At 34.9% G+C, this 17634-nt stretch overlaps 1 pseudogene across 1 annotated transcript; it reads left to right on the forward strand.

The window, feature by feature from the left end:
* Positions 1 to 4342: 4342 nt before the first annotated feature.
* Positions 4343 to 9161, forward strand: LOC149185029 (endoglucanase 9-like; annotated as a pseudogene). Its single transcript, XR_016257817.1, has 6 exons — positions 4343 to 5100; positions 5581 to 5888; positions 6122 to 6586; positions 7969 to 8104; positions 8186 to 8358; positions 8452 to 9161. The product of XR_016257817.1 is annotated as an endoglucanase 9-like (transcript).
* The last annotated feature ends 8473 nt before the right edge of the window (positions 9162 to 17634 follow it).

Consider the following 17634-nt stretch of genomic DNA (forward strand, 5'->3'; position numbering starts at 1 on the left):
AATTAAATTAAATATGTAATCCATAAAAGAAGACCATTAAATTAAATTGGTGTAATTCATAAATCTGAGAAAACCGATTATTTTGATTTCTTCATTGTTCATCGTCTATAAAACATTTTTCGAAAAAAAACTAAGTCCATCTAGTTTGGTTGTATTTAATTAATTTATAATTTATAAATTTAATAGTGCTTATTTTAATTAAAATAGTGTAATTCGTAAAAGAAACAATTAAATTAAATATGTAATTCATAAAAAAACCATTAAATTAAATTGGTGTAATTCATAAATCGGAGAAAACCAATTATTTTGATTTCTTCATTGTCCATCTAAGTCCATTGGTTTGGTCGTATTTAATTAATTTTAAATTTTAAAATTATAAATTTAATAGTGTTTATTTTTTTTAGAAATTCATAAAATAACCAAAATTAAAATATTTAAAATTTAAAATTAATTAATTTATGTATTTTTATGTTAGTGTTTTTTTGTAAAATATATAATTATTTATCTTTATAACTAATATCCAAAATAAAATTGGCTAAAAAATATAGAAAAACATCACATATGATTAAGAATTTATTTAAATGTGGTTTTTGGAATAATATGGATTTTTGAAAGATAGGTTAGAGAACTAATATTTAAAATAAAATTGGTAAAAATATAGAAAAATGTCACATATGATTAAGAATTTATTTAAATGTGGTTTTTGGAATAATATGGATTTTTGAAAGACAGGTTAGAGGAAGGATTTCAATTTGGGTTATTTCAAGAGAACAATTAAATTAATTAAATGATAGAAGACATTGCCAAGAACAATTATGAATGACCTTCCTACATGAATGGAGTGATAGAGGACATTGCCAAGAATGATTATGAATGACCTTACTCCATCAATTGAGTGATAGAGAACATTTCCAAGATGATTGTGAATGACCTTTCTCATGAATTGTTATTATAAAATCCCACAATTGTAGACTAGGAGACGATGCAAGAATTGGTTAACAAGAGTGGTGCAAGATATAGCCATCATGAGAAGTGATGGTGGATTTATGTCTTCTAATAATGCAACATGTTGTAAGCTAATGATGATGGGTCTTGTGTGGTTCCTTTAACATGACTCTTGGCTTAAGCTCTTGTTTAAGGGATAGATTTTAATGCCTTATTATAATTGAAAAGTATTTAGTGATTATTAAGGAGTGAGAATTCTCCTTGTGGAATGAACAACTGCTTAGCATAATGGGATGTTATTACCTCCACCTAGTTTCAAATCCCCTTGTGAAAAGGCTTATGGAATCTTCATTCTTATTAAGTTAGAATTATCCTTGTGAGACGATCAAGTGGTTAGCACAATGGGATGTTATTCTCTCCACCTAGGTTCAAATCCCCTAATGAAAAGGTTCAAGGAGTCTCTAGACTTACTAAGTCATTTTGATGGAAATCCCTAAATACTTTTGATGTTGTAGTGGTTTTGGCCTTTCCTATATTACACTAATGAGTTAGCAGGTAGTTGGTACAATGGGATATTATTCTCTGCAACTAGTTTCGAATCCCATGGGGGGCATCTTTGGCCCCTTTGTCCTTGCCTAAATCACTTTGATGAGTTACTGAGTGGTTGGCATAATGGGATATTATTCCCTCCACCTAGTTTCAAATCCCATGGGGAGACATCTTTGGGCCCTTGTGGAGCTTCTCTCTCACTAAGTCATGGTTTTGGCCCTTGCCTAGATTACTCTAATGAGTTATCGGGTACTTGGCACAATGGGATATTATTCCCTACAACTAGTTTCAAATCCTATGGGGGGGGGGGGGGGAAATCTTTGGCACCTTGTCCTTGCCTAAATTACTTTGATGAGTTACCGAGTGGTTGGAACATTGGGATATTATTCCCTCCACCTAGTTTCAAAGATATTATTCCCTGCAACTAGTTTCAAATCCCACGGGGGGGGCATTTTTGGCCCCTTGGTCCTTGCCTAAATTACTTTCATGAGTTACCAAGTGGTTGGCACAATGGGATATTATTCCTTCCCCCTAGTTTCAAATCAGGTGGGGAGACATATTTGGCCCCTTGTGGAGCTTCTCTCTTACTAAGTCATTTTGGTGGCAACCCCTAAATACCTTCCAGATTACTCAAAGACTTAACAATTCACCATGGTTTTAAAAAAAAAGAGCAAGAAAAGGTGGGGAGACATCTTTGGCCCCTTGTGGAGCTTCTCTCTTACCAAGTCATTTGGCAGCAGCCCCTAGATACCTCCTATATTACTCCAAGGACTTAATAATTCACCATGGTTTTTAAAAAAAGAGTAAGAAGAAAAAATGGGGAGACATCGTTGGCCCCTTGTGGAGCTTCTCTCTTACTAAGTCATTTTGGTGGCAGCCCTAGATACCTCCCAGATTACTCCAAGGACTTAATAATTCTCCATGGTTTAAAAAAAGAAGAGCAAGAAGAAAAGGTGGGGAGACATTTTTGACCCTTGTGGAGCTTCCCTCCCAGATTACTCCAAGGACTTAATAATTCTCCATGGTTTAAAAAAAGAAGAGCAAGAAGAAAGGGTGGGGAGACATTTTTGACCCCTTGTGGAGCTTCTCTCTTACTAAGTCATAATGGTGGCAGCCCCTAGACACCTCCCAAATAACTCCAAGGACCTAATAATTCACCATGGTTTAAAAAGAAGAAAAAAAAAGATAAATAATAAGAATCCTTAAGTGTGGTGTTATAGTAGTGAATCCTCATATGCATAATAAATAATAAATAATTATAAAATAAAAATCAACATCTAAATTATTTTAAATAATAGTATTAATTATATTTTACCTATTATATTTAAATGATAAATATTTGTAAATAAAAAATGGGGCATTTATATAACTTCATTAGAGAATATTTTTTCATATATTTTGTTCTTGGGTATGATTTTTGGTTAACTTGGTTTAAAAACAGCCCTAAGATGTGTGAAAATTATTGGTTAACTTGGTTTAAAATGAGACTCGAGATGTGTGGAAGTTATAAATTTAGGATATAGAATTTGTATAGAAAATAATAAAGTTTAATTGTTAAACTATTTAGATGGAGAATCACACTACGACAATGACTCTGATAATGAACATTCCGTTTTCATGTGTATCGAGTTCCATATGCGCTGACCACGTTTTCCCGTATGTGTCGCTGAGGGCGGTTCATATGAACATTCCTATTGAAAGGGAAAGTTGAACTTTTTATTTCCTTTTATAATCCTTTGTGGGGAACAGGGAAGGCGGCAATCCACATAAAATTCCCGTGGAAAGGGCAGTTTAAACTTTCTATTCTTTTTAGAAAATTTAAAACACTGGGTGGGAAACACGGAAGAGCAAGAGAAATGATGGCGTGAACGACCTTAACTCTTTTAAAAATTGTAAGTAATCTCTAAAATAACATTAAATTAAATTTCAACGTCACAGTATATACGTAATTTCAATCAATAATCCAAAGTATTTTTATGTCATATGAAATGCATTCCGAATTTTTTAAGTTATAGGTAATGAATTCTGAATTTTTTTTTAAGTTACATGAAAATAGATTCCTTAATGAAGGCGACGTGCGTAGGTCATGGATTCATGGTAGGTGGGATAGGCTGGAACGCGGCCGTAATGACCCGAGCCAATGGATCTGAACTTGTTGTGCCTGGTTATAGTCAACTGTATGTGAAGCCCTAACTTCAAATTTTCATATTCTATTCAATTCCAATCAAATTTTTCATATTCTATTCAGTTCCAATCAAATCAGAGTTGGCAAAGACTAAATTATTGAGATTAAATTCAATTCCAATCAAATCAGAGTTGGCACAGACTAAATTATTGAGATTAAATTAAATTAGGGTGTGATACTAATCAGGTGTAGGTTGGTTAATTGGTTTGTATAACGTTGTTTTTGATTTTAAATTTTATGAAAATGAGAGCCACCTTCACAGAATCTTGATAATAACATTCTACTGATAAAGCAAATTCTTCCATCATTATGCCCCACCTGAATTCTTCATAATTCCAAAAAGCTAAGAAGGAAGAACGCCGACTAAATTACTGTGAGCCAAAGTCAAAGGATTTGCTTCAACTTTACTCATGACTTGTTCTGAGATGTCAGATCAGCCTGATATGTCGACGCGGAACTGTGATGGATTATTGACTTGAAACTGGTCAATTGGAATTGCCGGAATCTCCGCAATTTTTTTAATGTAAAATATTGTTCATAATCTGTGCGCGCGTGTATAGGGAGAGATTTTGTACCTGATTTGCCGGTGCATGACGTGTGGCCAGCTGTTCTTTAGAATGGGGATTGATAGGCTCTAGACGTCAACGCTCAATGAACTGTACAAATGACCTCACGACATCTACAGATAGAAACGGGAGCAGAGTTGGCCATTGTTGTTGCAGGGTTGAAGAGGTTCTATGGGCGTTGTCTCCGCATTATATGTTGTGCAGTTTTGGAGCAATGTTGCTAATTTTTTTTTTAATGAAATTTTGATATTTGTCTTTTAAAATCAGTTTTTGCATTTAAAACTGTATCTAGAGAATTTAGAATTTAAATTTGTAATTTCAAGAAATACTTATAAGATCATTCGCAAATTAAACCAGAAAATAAATAAATAAAAATTCTAAACTATATAACAGATAGAATACAGCGTTTTATGCTGTTTGTCCCTCTGTTTGTTTGGGGTACTGGAACTTAGAAGGAAGGGAGGGAGTGGGGGATAATTATGTTTGCTCGAGATCACTGGGGAGGGACATTCGAAATCACCGGAGACTCTGCGACAAATTTCGATGAGCGAAGCAGGGAATTTGACATCGACAGAGCGGCCCTGTCCGGGCCGACATTGGAAGAGACTCAGCAGAGTTGGCTGTTGGGGCATGGCGAGCAGAAGGAAAAAACAAAGTATGTGGATCTGGGTTGTATCATGTTTAGCACCAAAGCGTTCAAGTGGATTGTCAGTATCTGTATCGGTTGTGTTTTGTTTGTGGGTCTCGCGGTTCTCATTGCCAAACTTGTGCCCAAGCATCACCCTGCGCGCCTCCCGCCTGACAGTTACACTGTTGCACTTCACAAGGCTCTCATGTTCTTTAACGAGCAAAAATGTAAGTATACAATCTTTGTATCGATTACTTTTTTCATTTTAGAGATTTTTTGTTTGCAAAAATTTGAAAATGGTTTTGAAGGTAAGGAATATGCAAAATAAAACTCAATTTCTATAATCATATAATCATCTGAATGTAAAATTTAGAATTTAATAGTTGAGATAAATGTAAAATTTAATTCATTCAAAATTTAATAGTTGAGATGAATGTAAAATTTAATTCATTCAAAAGACTTTGTTGACATTTCTTTAACATTAGAACTCTGATATGGATATCGTTTAATATTTGAATTTAGAGAGGTCAATTCTAATCATCAGATTCCAGGACAAAATCTTTGACATAAATTAACTCAAAATTCTGATACTTTCAATACAATTAATTAAATTGCTTATAAAACCATCTATTTCTCTCCATAAAATTCTTGCCTGTTAGTTTGTGTTAAGATGCGTACAAACACTAAATCTGACCACGTGTTCGCAGCGGGGCATCTGACCAAGGAAAACAATGTGTCATGGAGAGGAGACTCTGGAATGCAGGACAGTTTGAATAGTTCGACGCCTCCTGTGAATCTGGTGGGAGGATATTACGATGCTGGAGACCACATCAAATTTTATTTCCCTGAAGCTTTTACCATGACTATGCTTAGTTGGAGCGTGATTGAATATAGTCAGAAGTATGAAGCTATCGGAGAGCTTAACCATGTCAAGGAGATCATCAGATGGGGAACGGACTACATACTTAAGACATTCAATTCCTCTGCCACCAAAATAGATGTCATCCGTTGTCAGGTGAAGACAAGCCTAGAAAGCTTAGAAATTTTGAGATCAAAATGTATTTAGGATTAATCACATTTTTGTTTTTAAATTAATATTTAAAACTATCTATTATAACTTATTCTTAAAACAAATAAAAGTGATCAATTTTTTTAAGCTTCTCCTAACCCTTAGAGATTTTGCGATGTCTCTATAATATGTCCATTTTCAATGGCCTTTCAATTTTCATTTTATTTTGTTTTGAATAGGTCGGCACTGGATCTAAAACTTCCAAAACTTCCACAACTCCAGATGATGAGTACTGTTGGACGAGGCCCGAAGACATGGAGTACCTCCGTCCTGTAACTCAATGCTCAGTCAGTTCACATTTGGCTGCAGAGATGGCCGCTGCACTCGTTGTCGCATCGATTGTATTCAAGGATGACGCCAATTACTCAAAGATGCTCGTCAAAGGTGCCACTACTCTCTTCGCGTTCTCAAGGTCTAACAGAGGTAGATACAGCCAAGCTAATACTGAGATCAGACAATATTATAATTCCACTGGCTACTATGATGAGTATGTGTGGGGTGGTGCATGGATGTACTATGCCACTGGGAATTCTTCTTACCTTCAGTTGGTGACTAATCCGGGGATTGCCCAACATGCTGCTTCAAAGAAGGGTGGGACTTTGAATGGTGTCTTCAGCTGGGATAATAAGCTACCAGGTGCCTAGGTAAGCACAAATTCCATATTCTTAAGATCCTTATTTCAACCTTAATATCTAGAATTTGCAGTCTTTACTATTTTGGAAGAATCTGTCTGCTTTACTTGAGTTGTTGAGTTGGTTATTTTTCTTAAGATCCTTATTTCAACGTTAAATATCTAGAATTTGCAGTCTTTACTACTTTGGAAGAATCTGTCTGCTTTACTTGAGTTGTTGAGTTGGCTATTTTAGGTATTGTTTCTTGGGTTGGATTGGTTACTTTTCAGTTAATACATTGAATTTTTCAAAATAAAATACATATATTTCATATATTGCAGGTAGAATAATTATTTTCATTTACCTTAATTGTTTTATAATTAAACCAGTTTGTTTGGGGAAAATTTATAATTAAACAATTTTAATTTATTTTTCATGGTGATATTTACATCTTTCTTGTGTAGATGAACAATTGGGTTTTGGCCAGAGTTAAATTGTACCGAACTTTTTTTCATAGTTTAAGTTGGGGTGTGGAATTAATAATAAAGTAAAATTAATTGGGCATTGGCTGATCCTTGACTTTGCAATGTATATGCAACTGAAATGTTTACAAATTTTTGGCAATTTTCTAGTGATTATTGATTAGTTTTTAGAGATCAGCACATTATATAATTTGGCCCTAAAATTCTTAACAAAGTATTCATCAATTACAAGAAATTTTTAAGTTGGAGGTATCGCATATCCATAGAGAATTCAACATTGATGAGGACAAAAGATCAAAAGAAGCATTACTTCAGCTTGTAAAACATTTAGTGATTAAAAAAAAAAGTAGTTGATGTCTTTAGGTGAATATCACAACATTTTCTGAACCCATTATTAAAACCTTGCATGTTTTTATATTTTGTCTATTTATGTTCATGATTAATAAACTATCATAACTCTGAACAAATATGTCTAAAACATTATAATTGAATAATAATTTGTATACTTCAATTTCTTGAAAAAACAAATACAAATTTTTCCAAAAAAAAAAAAATTATATATATATATAAAACAAATCTATAAGAAATAAGAATTACGAAATCTACTTAATCATGGATTTGATTATAATTTTAAAAAAATACCAACATGGAATAGCTCATGAATACTAACCATTAAATTTTGTTTCATCAAATTATAGTCTTGGAAAATGCTATTTCCATAAGGTTCTCACTTCTCTTACCAAAACCACAAAGAATCCTTACTGGCACATGAAGGAGAATACCGTGACAACATTATAAAGAATTGAAAGTATCGTTACACTGGGTTGATATTTTCAATAGCTTAACTCTATCCATTTTGAACCAAAGCAATATTACTTGTTTGATCTGAGTGGCAAGGAAATACTTTGGTGAATTCTAATATATTGCTTACAGGTTTTGTTAACCAGGCTAAGGATGTTCCTCGATCCAGGTTATCCATATGAGGACTTGTTGCAGAGCTATCAGAACCAGACAACCCTCTTATTGTGCTCATATCTTCCCTTTTTCAAATCGTTCAACAGAACTAGAGGTGATCCATTCTTATGATTCAGAAAGCTTCATTCCTCTCAATACGTTCAGAATTTGATAGATTGGGCGTGTTTCGTTGCAGGTGGACTGATTCAATTGAACCATGGGAATCCTGAACCCCTCCAGTATGTTGTCAATACAACTTTTCTAGCAGCACTTTATAGCGATTATCTCGCTGCTGCATATATTCTTGGCTGGTATTGTGGTCCAAATTACTTCCATAGCCAAGCCCTTCGCGACTTTGCAACAACTCAGGTATATTATTATTTTAATTTAATTTTAACTGATTATTTTGAATCAGTTAAACTATATTTTAATAATTTTTTGAGGATTGGTATTTTTATGCAGATAAACTATATTTTAGGTAAAAACCCTCTTAGCATGAGCTACATTGTGGGTGATGGCAACCGTTACCCAAAGCATGTGCATCACCGTGCAACTTCTATCCCTCAAAATGGAGTAAAGTACAAATGCACAAACGGTTACAAATGGCGAGACAGTCCAAACCCTAATCCACATGTACTGACAGGAGCTATGGTTGGTGGGCCTGATAAATTTGACCGTTTCAATGATGCTCGTAACAATTACAACCAAACAGAGCCCACAATCGCCGACAATGTTGGCTTAGTAGCAGCATTGATAGCTTTATCGAACGGTGACAATGGAGTATGATTACGGATTGATAAGAATACAATATTCTCTTCAGTTCCACCAATGTACCCCATGGCGCCCCCTCCCCCTCCTCCATGGAATCCATAATGTATCTACCTGTAACGCCTCTCAGAAAATTCAAAAATCTTAGTTCAGTTTGTAGGTATTTATTGATTTGATTGGAGCTGAATTAGTTAGTATTCAGCAGGGGGTTGCTTTTCATGAACCTGCGTTGCATTCAGTGCAATACAATACACGATTCCTGATCGTTAAAATTATGTCTTGCACTGATGGAACAAAGATTTCAATTCGATGTAATCGTCATCGTCCAACATTTTACATTGTATCATCGTGAGAGGAAATGGCACAACAGTGGGCAATTGTATTTTTGACATGCTGCATCTAAGGAATTTTCAATGGAATGTTTAAGACCTGAAATATATGTTAATGATTAAAACTCTTTCTAAAATATAGTCGCACCACTACACTTTTTCGATAGTTCAATTCCTCCAAAATTATTAAGGTGGGTGTTGGAATTATGATGTTGCATGGTTAATTTATTAGGAAATGAGTGAGAGTGAGCACAATAGCAAGTTATAAAAATGTGAATGACGATGAAATGAAATAAAATAGATGGGTTGTTTGATGTTAAATATTCGAGAATATCATAATTATTTCTAATAAATAGATATTGTTGTTTAATGTTAAATATGATAGAATATTATACTTATTTTTAAAAAGTTTTAAATTTGTTTGGTTTACATGTATATGGTTTTTGTAATGGATGGTTTTTATGGTAACGAAGTTTATATAAAGGTTTGTAAATTTTATTGTAAGTTGTTTTAAGCACTTAGACTTAGTAACAATAACCAAAAAGTAACAATAACCAAACATATAGCTATAAAGTTGAGATGAGTTACGATTTATATGTGTGGTTGTTTTTTTCCTATTGGTTAATTATTTGCCTTGCATTATTCTTATTCCTAGCATCAAGTATTGGAGCACATTGAGACAGAGATTTCAAAAGTTGTGAGTTTGAGAAGTTGTTTGTTTGCTTGTTGTGTTTGTGTAGGGGGATATATTGTTGTTGGTTACCAATTGTCTAGATCTTAAAAGAAAGCTACATATTGTTGTATTTTCTTAATGTTGTTGAGATCATGAAGGTGTTGCAAAAGGTTGTACTCATATATGATTTAGTAGAGATTAGATTTTTAATTGTGAGAAACAAGTGCGTAGTCATTGCTATTATGAAATCCAAAATTAAATCATTGTTTGATTGCTAGAGTTTTCCATTTGGCTAAAATCCAATTTAGAGATTGGAAGTATAAAGATACGGAGATGTTTTCAAAACTATTAGAGAAATCTCAACTCAAAACAAATTTGTGAGATTGTGATTCATGTTATTCAAAAGCCAAAAGAGATTGAGGGGGTCAACATTGCATAGTAACCTTGATAAGCAATCATAGTTTTCTCTTCTATTGGCTCATGTTTGGGCACAAGATGACGCTCAACTTGATGTTGTGGTCAAATATTCAAATACTTGTTGTACCTAAATTGAAATGATGTGATGTTGCACATGGTGCATGATCAATTCTACCCAATGCCTTAGAGTTTTTGGTCCAAGTTGTAAAGCCTAGACTTAGGTGGGCTCAATTAAATGGGTTTGTTGTAATCGTGTTATTCAGGCATACATGTTGTAGCACAATAACACATGGATTTATCCCTCTTATGCATTGAGAGGATGTAGGATCAAGTTGTGAAATGAAACACTCGGATAGGTATGTGAAATGAAACACTTGGATAGGTATGAGGGTGGCTGAGGTACTTGTATGCTTGCTTAATTTTGTTAAAGATGTTCAATCTTTGATTTATGGGGCAATGTGTGAAGTAATCTTAGATTGTGAGATCGTTGGGACCAAGTTATGGTTAAAGAAGAATGTACCATGCTAGTGAATCATGTAGGTGAAAAGATTTCCTAGAGAACTAGCGAGTACAGCAGTTGGAACCCATGTATCTCGACAAATGGTTTTCTTTTTATAATGACATCAATGATCAGATTTTTGCAAGTACAAAAGGAAGGAGCAAGTAAGTACAAGGATGAAGAAACTAAAAATGAAAACATGACGTAGATCAAGTCCAAGACAACAAATCAATAAGCAGAAGATTGGACAAGAAGATAAACAATAAGCAAAGGTAATAAATTCTTAAAGGCAGTGAATAAGGGAGCATGTTGGAATATTATAATCAAACCTACTAATGAATCTAGAAAACTCCAGATCTAGTATTTTTATGGACCCATGGTTTTGGTAGCCCATGATTTTTGTTGTAATAAATACTATACAAAGGCTAGTGAATTCAATTGGTAACTGCCTAGCAATCTAGCTTCATCAAAGTAGCCAAGGATACAATAATAAAGTTAAGATAAGCCGAATTTGCTTGGTTGCTTTCTTGTTATTGGTTAATTATTTATGTCTCACATCATTTTTATTCCCAACAAGATCTAATTGTTTTCTTTAATTTGCTTGAGACAATTTTATGATATAGATCTTAAATCTTTTTATTAAGAGAAAAAAATAGTAAAACAAATCAAAGAATGGTTCATCACAATTCATAAAAATCTAGAATAATTAGCTAACACTATGTATGAAAATAAATAAAATTGTAAGAGAAATTACCCTTAGCATTATTTCATTATAACAATTTTGACAAGATAATTAGTTCACCTTGTCTTGGTAAGATAATGTTCAAAGAAACCCTCCCTTAACACTATTTCATGGTGACAAATTCAACTAGATAATTGATTCATTATTTTTTATATAAATTGCACGTCATTGTAAAAGAAATTTAAAGATACATAACCCAAATTCTCTGAATAAGGGAAAAAATAAAAAATAAAAAATCATAATCTCATTATGCATGAAATATGTCATCAATATTTCTTAATGGAAAAATAATAAATGGTAATTTTTTATGCAATTTTTTGTTAATTATTACTTTAAATAGCTTCTTAATTACAAAGTAGTTAGTTGACATCTTAATGGGGCAACTAAACATATGGAAGACAACATCTTTTACATGGTTCCATTACATATAATTCAAATGAAATAAACCAATTATCCAGCAATGTATTGTTTTTATAAATTGTAATTCACTTGTAAAAACTATACAAGGATACAAACTTGTTACTCTTTTAAAAAACATATATTTAGATTTAAAATAGTGAATTAAGTAACTTTTCCTTGCGTAATATTCTAAAAAATGATTTATACATTTATTTCGATTAACAGAAATTTTATAAAACCTAAATATTTCTAAAAAATAATATTAAAATAATCCTGTATTTATTTATTTACTTATTTTCGGTAAATTGAGGCAATTATATTACTTCAAAAAAACAAGGTTACATGGCTTTCCATATGTATCTCCTTAGGGTGCATTTTTCTTTACCACACACCCAAGAGTTCATGCCTTACTCAGAAACACCCACAGAATCCCCATTACAAAGCCCCAATGCCATAAAAACCATAGAGCAGATTGCTCAAACTAGGATAACAAGCATATCGCCTCACTCCTAGTGCAAGGCCCATTTAAGAAAAGAAACAAAGATTTCCCAATTGAACCCAAGTCACACTTAATTGTTGCAAACAAACCACATAGCATCTCACCTCACTCCAAGTACAGGGCCCATACAACAAAATAAATAGAGATTTCACAATTAAACCCATGCCACACTTACATGTTGCAAACAAACCACAGAGCATATCATCTCGCTCCAAGTACAGGGCCCATTCAACAAAATAAACAGATATTTTCACACATAATTGTAGCAAACAATGACCATTCAAAACTCAGATAGAGATACTTCATGCATTGCAATACGCATTACATAAAAGACCAACTAATCTACAATATCACCAAAGATGAGAACAACAGTAGCCGCAATTACAAAAAAATCCCCATAATACGAGCACCAGGATGTCTACCATAGCAATCCATAAATCCAATGACCTCCTAGAAACTCCAAATAAACTTACACCTGTGTCAAGATAAGACAAGGAACACAACCAAGAAACCATACCTTACTGATCAAACTTGAGACCACCCAAAATGAACTGCAAAAATATGAATGTTTGCCAACACTAATCATGCTCCAAGGAACAAATTGTGGTCAAAGCATGAAAAATTGAACCCAGGGGGTCTATAAGATCTCCACTATTAGATTCACTTGCTATGTAAGCCTCTACTCAAACCAAATCAGAATCAAGGATATCCAGGAAAAACCTTTGATTTCAAAACATTCTTTTAATATCCTCTAGGGAGGAAAAGACATTATGATTTTGGAACAAGGTTAAAATTTGATGATGCAAAGCTAATGAATTTAGTAATTGCTTCTTCCTTCCCCTAGTATTCCCAAGGTTAGGAGCCCACTTCAAAACTTCATCAAGCAACTCTGAATCTGAATGGTATTGATGATCCATCCCATCTTAAGTCTCTAACACTTGGATTTCCTTTCTCATCTCTACTGAAACATCATTGAAGAAGGTGGAAATGGAATCATAGGCGAAGGGTTTGACCCTCTGCTTCCTTGGAGAGGAATTTTCACCTCCTTTGTGTTTGCTACTCATTCATTGTCTAGGGGGAATTGATATAATAGAGAAATAACATTTTGGGAAGCCACTGAAAATCCCACGCCTTAGGAAAAAAAAGTAAAGAGACTAGATGCACCAGCATGATAGCCTGACCCTAAACCCACTAAGTCATCACCAAATATCGAAATTGTTGGAAATGTTGGAAACGATGTTAATATTGAGGGGGGGCGGGGGTGAATTAGTATTAAGGCTAATTTTAACTTTTTATGCCAATTTATTTTTCATTCAAACTTGGCAACCATCCATATAATTATAAGCAACATATTATGTGGCAGCAATATGAAATCAACACATAAACACACATCATGAGCAGCATACACATTGGACACAGAGGTTTTATGTGGAAACCCTTTCAGGAAAAAACCACCAAATATTTGTTTTTGTTATTGATGTAAAATAAGAGCACCTACTTTATTACATCAATCTGTTTGTGATCCACCACTCACAGGAAGCACCAAATCCCTTTGATTGTTTGCTATCACGCACTAGCAGGAAGCATCAACTCCCTATTTTTGCAAATGCCTCATCAACTTACTAGAAGCACCATGTGAAGCACCAACTTCACAGATTTTTTACAAGCACCAACTTGTAGCTCCTTGGATTTATGCAAGCACCAACTTGCAGGAGGCACCAACCTCCAAGCCTTCTTCAGATACCCACTAGAGATGGAAGCACCAACTTCATGTATGCAAGAGCCAAGGAAAATTTTAAGGATAGAAAAATATCTTGAAGTTTAAAAACATTGGTGAATCTCACTAGTCCCTAATATGCAATCTATAAAATGTTTATTGATGTATGTGTAAAATTATTCAAATTTATAATGATTTTATATATATTCTATATATAATGTTGGCAAATTCTAAGGTAAAATGATTTTATATTTTAACATTTGGGTGAATAATTTTTATAAAAAATGGAAATTGGCGAATCGTTTTTTGGGGAAAATCATGGAAAATTAGCCCACCTATGAGTATTAGCCCCTAAAATTTTCTACATAAGGAACTCAATGTTCACTCTACATGGCAGCCACTCTGCCTGATATCAACTATGTTCTCTGCTCACTCTACTCACTTTGTAGTAGCCTGTTTTTCTGCTCAACAGAATTCATTAACATGCAACACTCTTTGCACTCTTCCCACTCTGTAGCAATATACTCAACTGGGATCTCTGCTCTCGACCTTATTTCTACTTAAGCACACATCTCATCTTCTTAGCAATGCACTCACAATCAGATTTCTCCAAATGACTCACTCTCCATAGAATATACTATGCTCTTGGCCTTCTTTTATTCCACATGCTCTCTCAACCTCACACGGTAGCATTGGCTATCTCTTGGGGTGTCTTTCTTTTGCATGGGCACTCTTGGCCTCTTCTATGCATAACAATCTCACTTGGCCTCACACATAGTAGCGCACACACACAAGCACAAAGCTCTCCACTCAGCTCACTCAATACAATGTTTCTTTCCCCTAGTTGCTCAGTGGAAATCGTTAGTTTTGTTCCTTTGTTGCACTGAGATCAAAGTTGTCTCTTTCATCCACCACTCTTCCCGAGAGTGTACTCCTGGCATGGATCTTCATTCTGTTTTTGCGTTTGACTTGAATTCTGTCATTGTAGCTTCAATAAACACTAGGAATGGGCACGTGAGTGATCTCCATACTGAGATTTATTTCTCAGTTAAACTGCACACTCCAACCATGCACAGTCCTTTCTGTGAACAAATCTCCTATCCATGAAGATCTCCATGATTATTCATGGCTCACATAGCTTGACAGGTACTTCAGCATGGCTTCTATGTTCTTCATTTAATTCAAGACAGGCCCAACACTCTTCCCTATGAATTGTGGTCCTCGTCGCCTTGACCCAACGATCTTTGACAATCCCTATTTATTCTAGTGACCAACTCCTCTGCACTCATTTACTCTTCAACTACTGACCCATCCAACCTTCAATACTCCTTTGTGCTACTATATTGGAGATTTTACACCTAGTGCAATTTCAAAGCCCAAACATCTCATAACTCTATTAAGAATATGTTACGATATTACAATATTTTGATTGCATTTAGCCCCTTCTACTTAGCTCCTTATCGCATCTCGACCATAGGACCACTGCCTATGACCATCAGTATAACACTAAGGTTCTAATTCCTTTAGCATTCTGTCGGGGGCCTTTCTCCTCGTGTTATTTCTCTACACCCTTGGTTTTCTGAGCTCCATCACCAAGTGCCAACAACATCGGAAGCTCCACATATCGTAACTTTCTCAAAAATTAATTTAAACCAAAGTTTTGAAATCTCCAATCTCCCATATGCTCTATAAAACTTAGGTGCTAAGCCTCGCTCTACACCCTTGGTTCTATTAGTTTCATTGACCAAGCGCTAACACATCGGAGCCCCTTTCATCGTAACTTTTTCAAATATCATTTGCACAGGAGATGCGAGATCTCCAACTTTCGATATACTGACCTTTGAGATAATGTCATGTTGATGTCATCATCTCCACATGGCACCTCCTTAGTGGTGACTTGTGTTACACAGATTTTCCTTATTAGGCCACCCAAAATGTTGAATCTCATTGCCACGTGCCCTCTGTACAACCACGTCATGTTGACGTCATCTTCCACTGTCATCTCCTCGGGGCCAATCACCTACTACCATGTGTCCTATCAGAGGAGAGAGAAAGGGTCCTTGGTTCTTTGATTTTGCAACAAAATTCCTTTGTAATTCCTATTCCTCACAACCCTCGATGCTTTGAAAAGAAATAAATTATTAAGAACTTATGAGATTCTAATCTCCAAAATGTTGAAATTCGCCTGCTCTGAGGTTCTGATATCCTGCCTGCTCAGTCCTTATGATATCAGTTCCTGATGTTATGCCTACTCTGATATATTGATTTCTCTTTTTGTCCTAGTTCCGAGGTCCCACAATTCAGCCCTGCTTCCCTAGTATCAGATCAAACTTTCTTAAAAACAAACTACATTGAGGTTAGGAAGTTCTGAGGTCCCGAGGTTATGAGCCATTCAAATTTACGAGGTTCTCAACCTTTCGAGGTTTCGAGGACTTCCTTCTTCATGTAGAGGCTTTGCCATAATCTCCGTTGAGTTTGGCACTGTTGCCAACTTTGGCTATGTGCCAAAACTCCTCCAATCACCTTTTAACGTTGCTATCATGGACTTAAGTCACCAAACTTTGACTGGGAATAACTCCTAATCAAGGAGGCCATTTGTAGACTCCCACATACCGTTGGAAAGCTCTTTTTGAACACTATCAAGTGGAGAATGTGTGATGTATCATTTGAGCCCATTTTCAATCTAAAAAATGGCTGAAAAATCTCATCCATTCTTTGCACCTTAACTCTTCTTCTTGTGCCTGTAATCCTGGACTCCCAACCACCATAGTAATCATTTTATGGCTTCTCCAATAATCCTGCTACTATGGTGATTCTCTACCGAAGACTGCAGAAACCATAGGACTCCCCCTTAGCTTGACACATCAATCACATTAATGCTAGCATCTGTTGCCATCACAACAAGCCTAGTGGACATCAATGTTAATCTTGTTTACATCAATACCAACACTCTTTCCAACAATCAGATAATGCCAACTACCCAACACATATCTCGAAATGATTGTTGACATCAATGCTAACACACTTGTAGCTACTAGCCATCCAGACAATGCCAACTTCCCAACACATCTCTCAGCATGATTGTTGACATCAATGCCAACACACTTGCAACTACTAGCCATCCAAACAATGCCAATTATCCAACAGAAAATATTGAGAAGGGGGTGAATCAGTATTTCTTTTATAATTATTACTTTACCAATTTAGATCACTTATAAACATAACACAAAATGAAAAATATAGAATAAATACTTTTATTAATCATAAATAACGAGGACTCCAATCCTCTTCTTTACAATAAATCAAGTACAATAATTTTTAGGGCTTCAACCTAGATGAAGACTCCAATCTTCAATCTACCAGGTTCCAATTTTTTCTTTGCCAAGCACCAACTTGGACTTCACAAGGCTCCAACCTCTAGGGATCTAACCCTCTCCACTAGCACAGGATCCAACCTGATCTTCTTGAAGACTCTTATCCTCTAGGGAAGCAACCCTGTCAATCTACTTTAGCTCTTCAATGTAGATTGAATGGCTCTTCAAGGCTTCCCAAGAACCTCTACAATAGTCCTAGACAATATATTCAAATCAGACTTCAACAAA

The sequence above is a fragment of the Pinus tabuliformis genome, chromosome 3_2 (genome assembly GCF_031772625.1).
Source record: "Pinus tabuliformis cultivar Carrire ecotype Pingquan chromosome 3_2, CPIR1, whole genome shotgun sequence".
In the NCBI taxonomy this organism is placed as follows: domain Eukaryota; kingdom Viridiplantae; phylum Streptophyta; class Pinopsida; order Pinales; family Pinaceae; genus Pinus; species Pinus tabuliformis.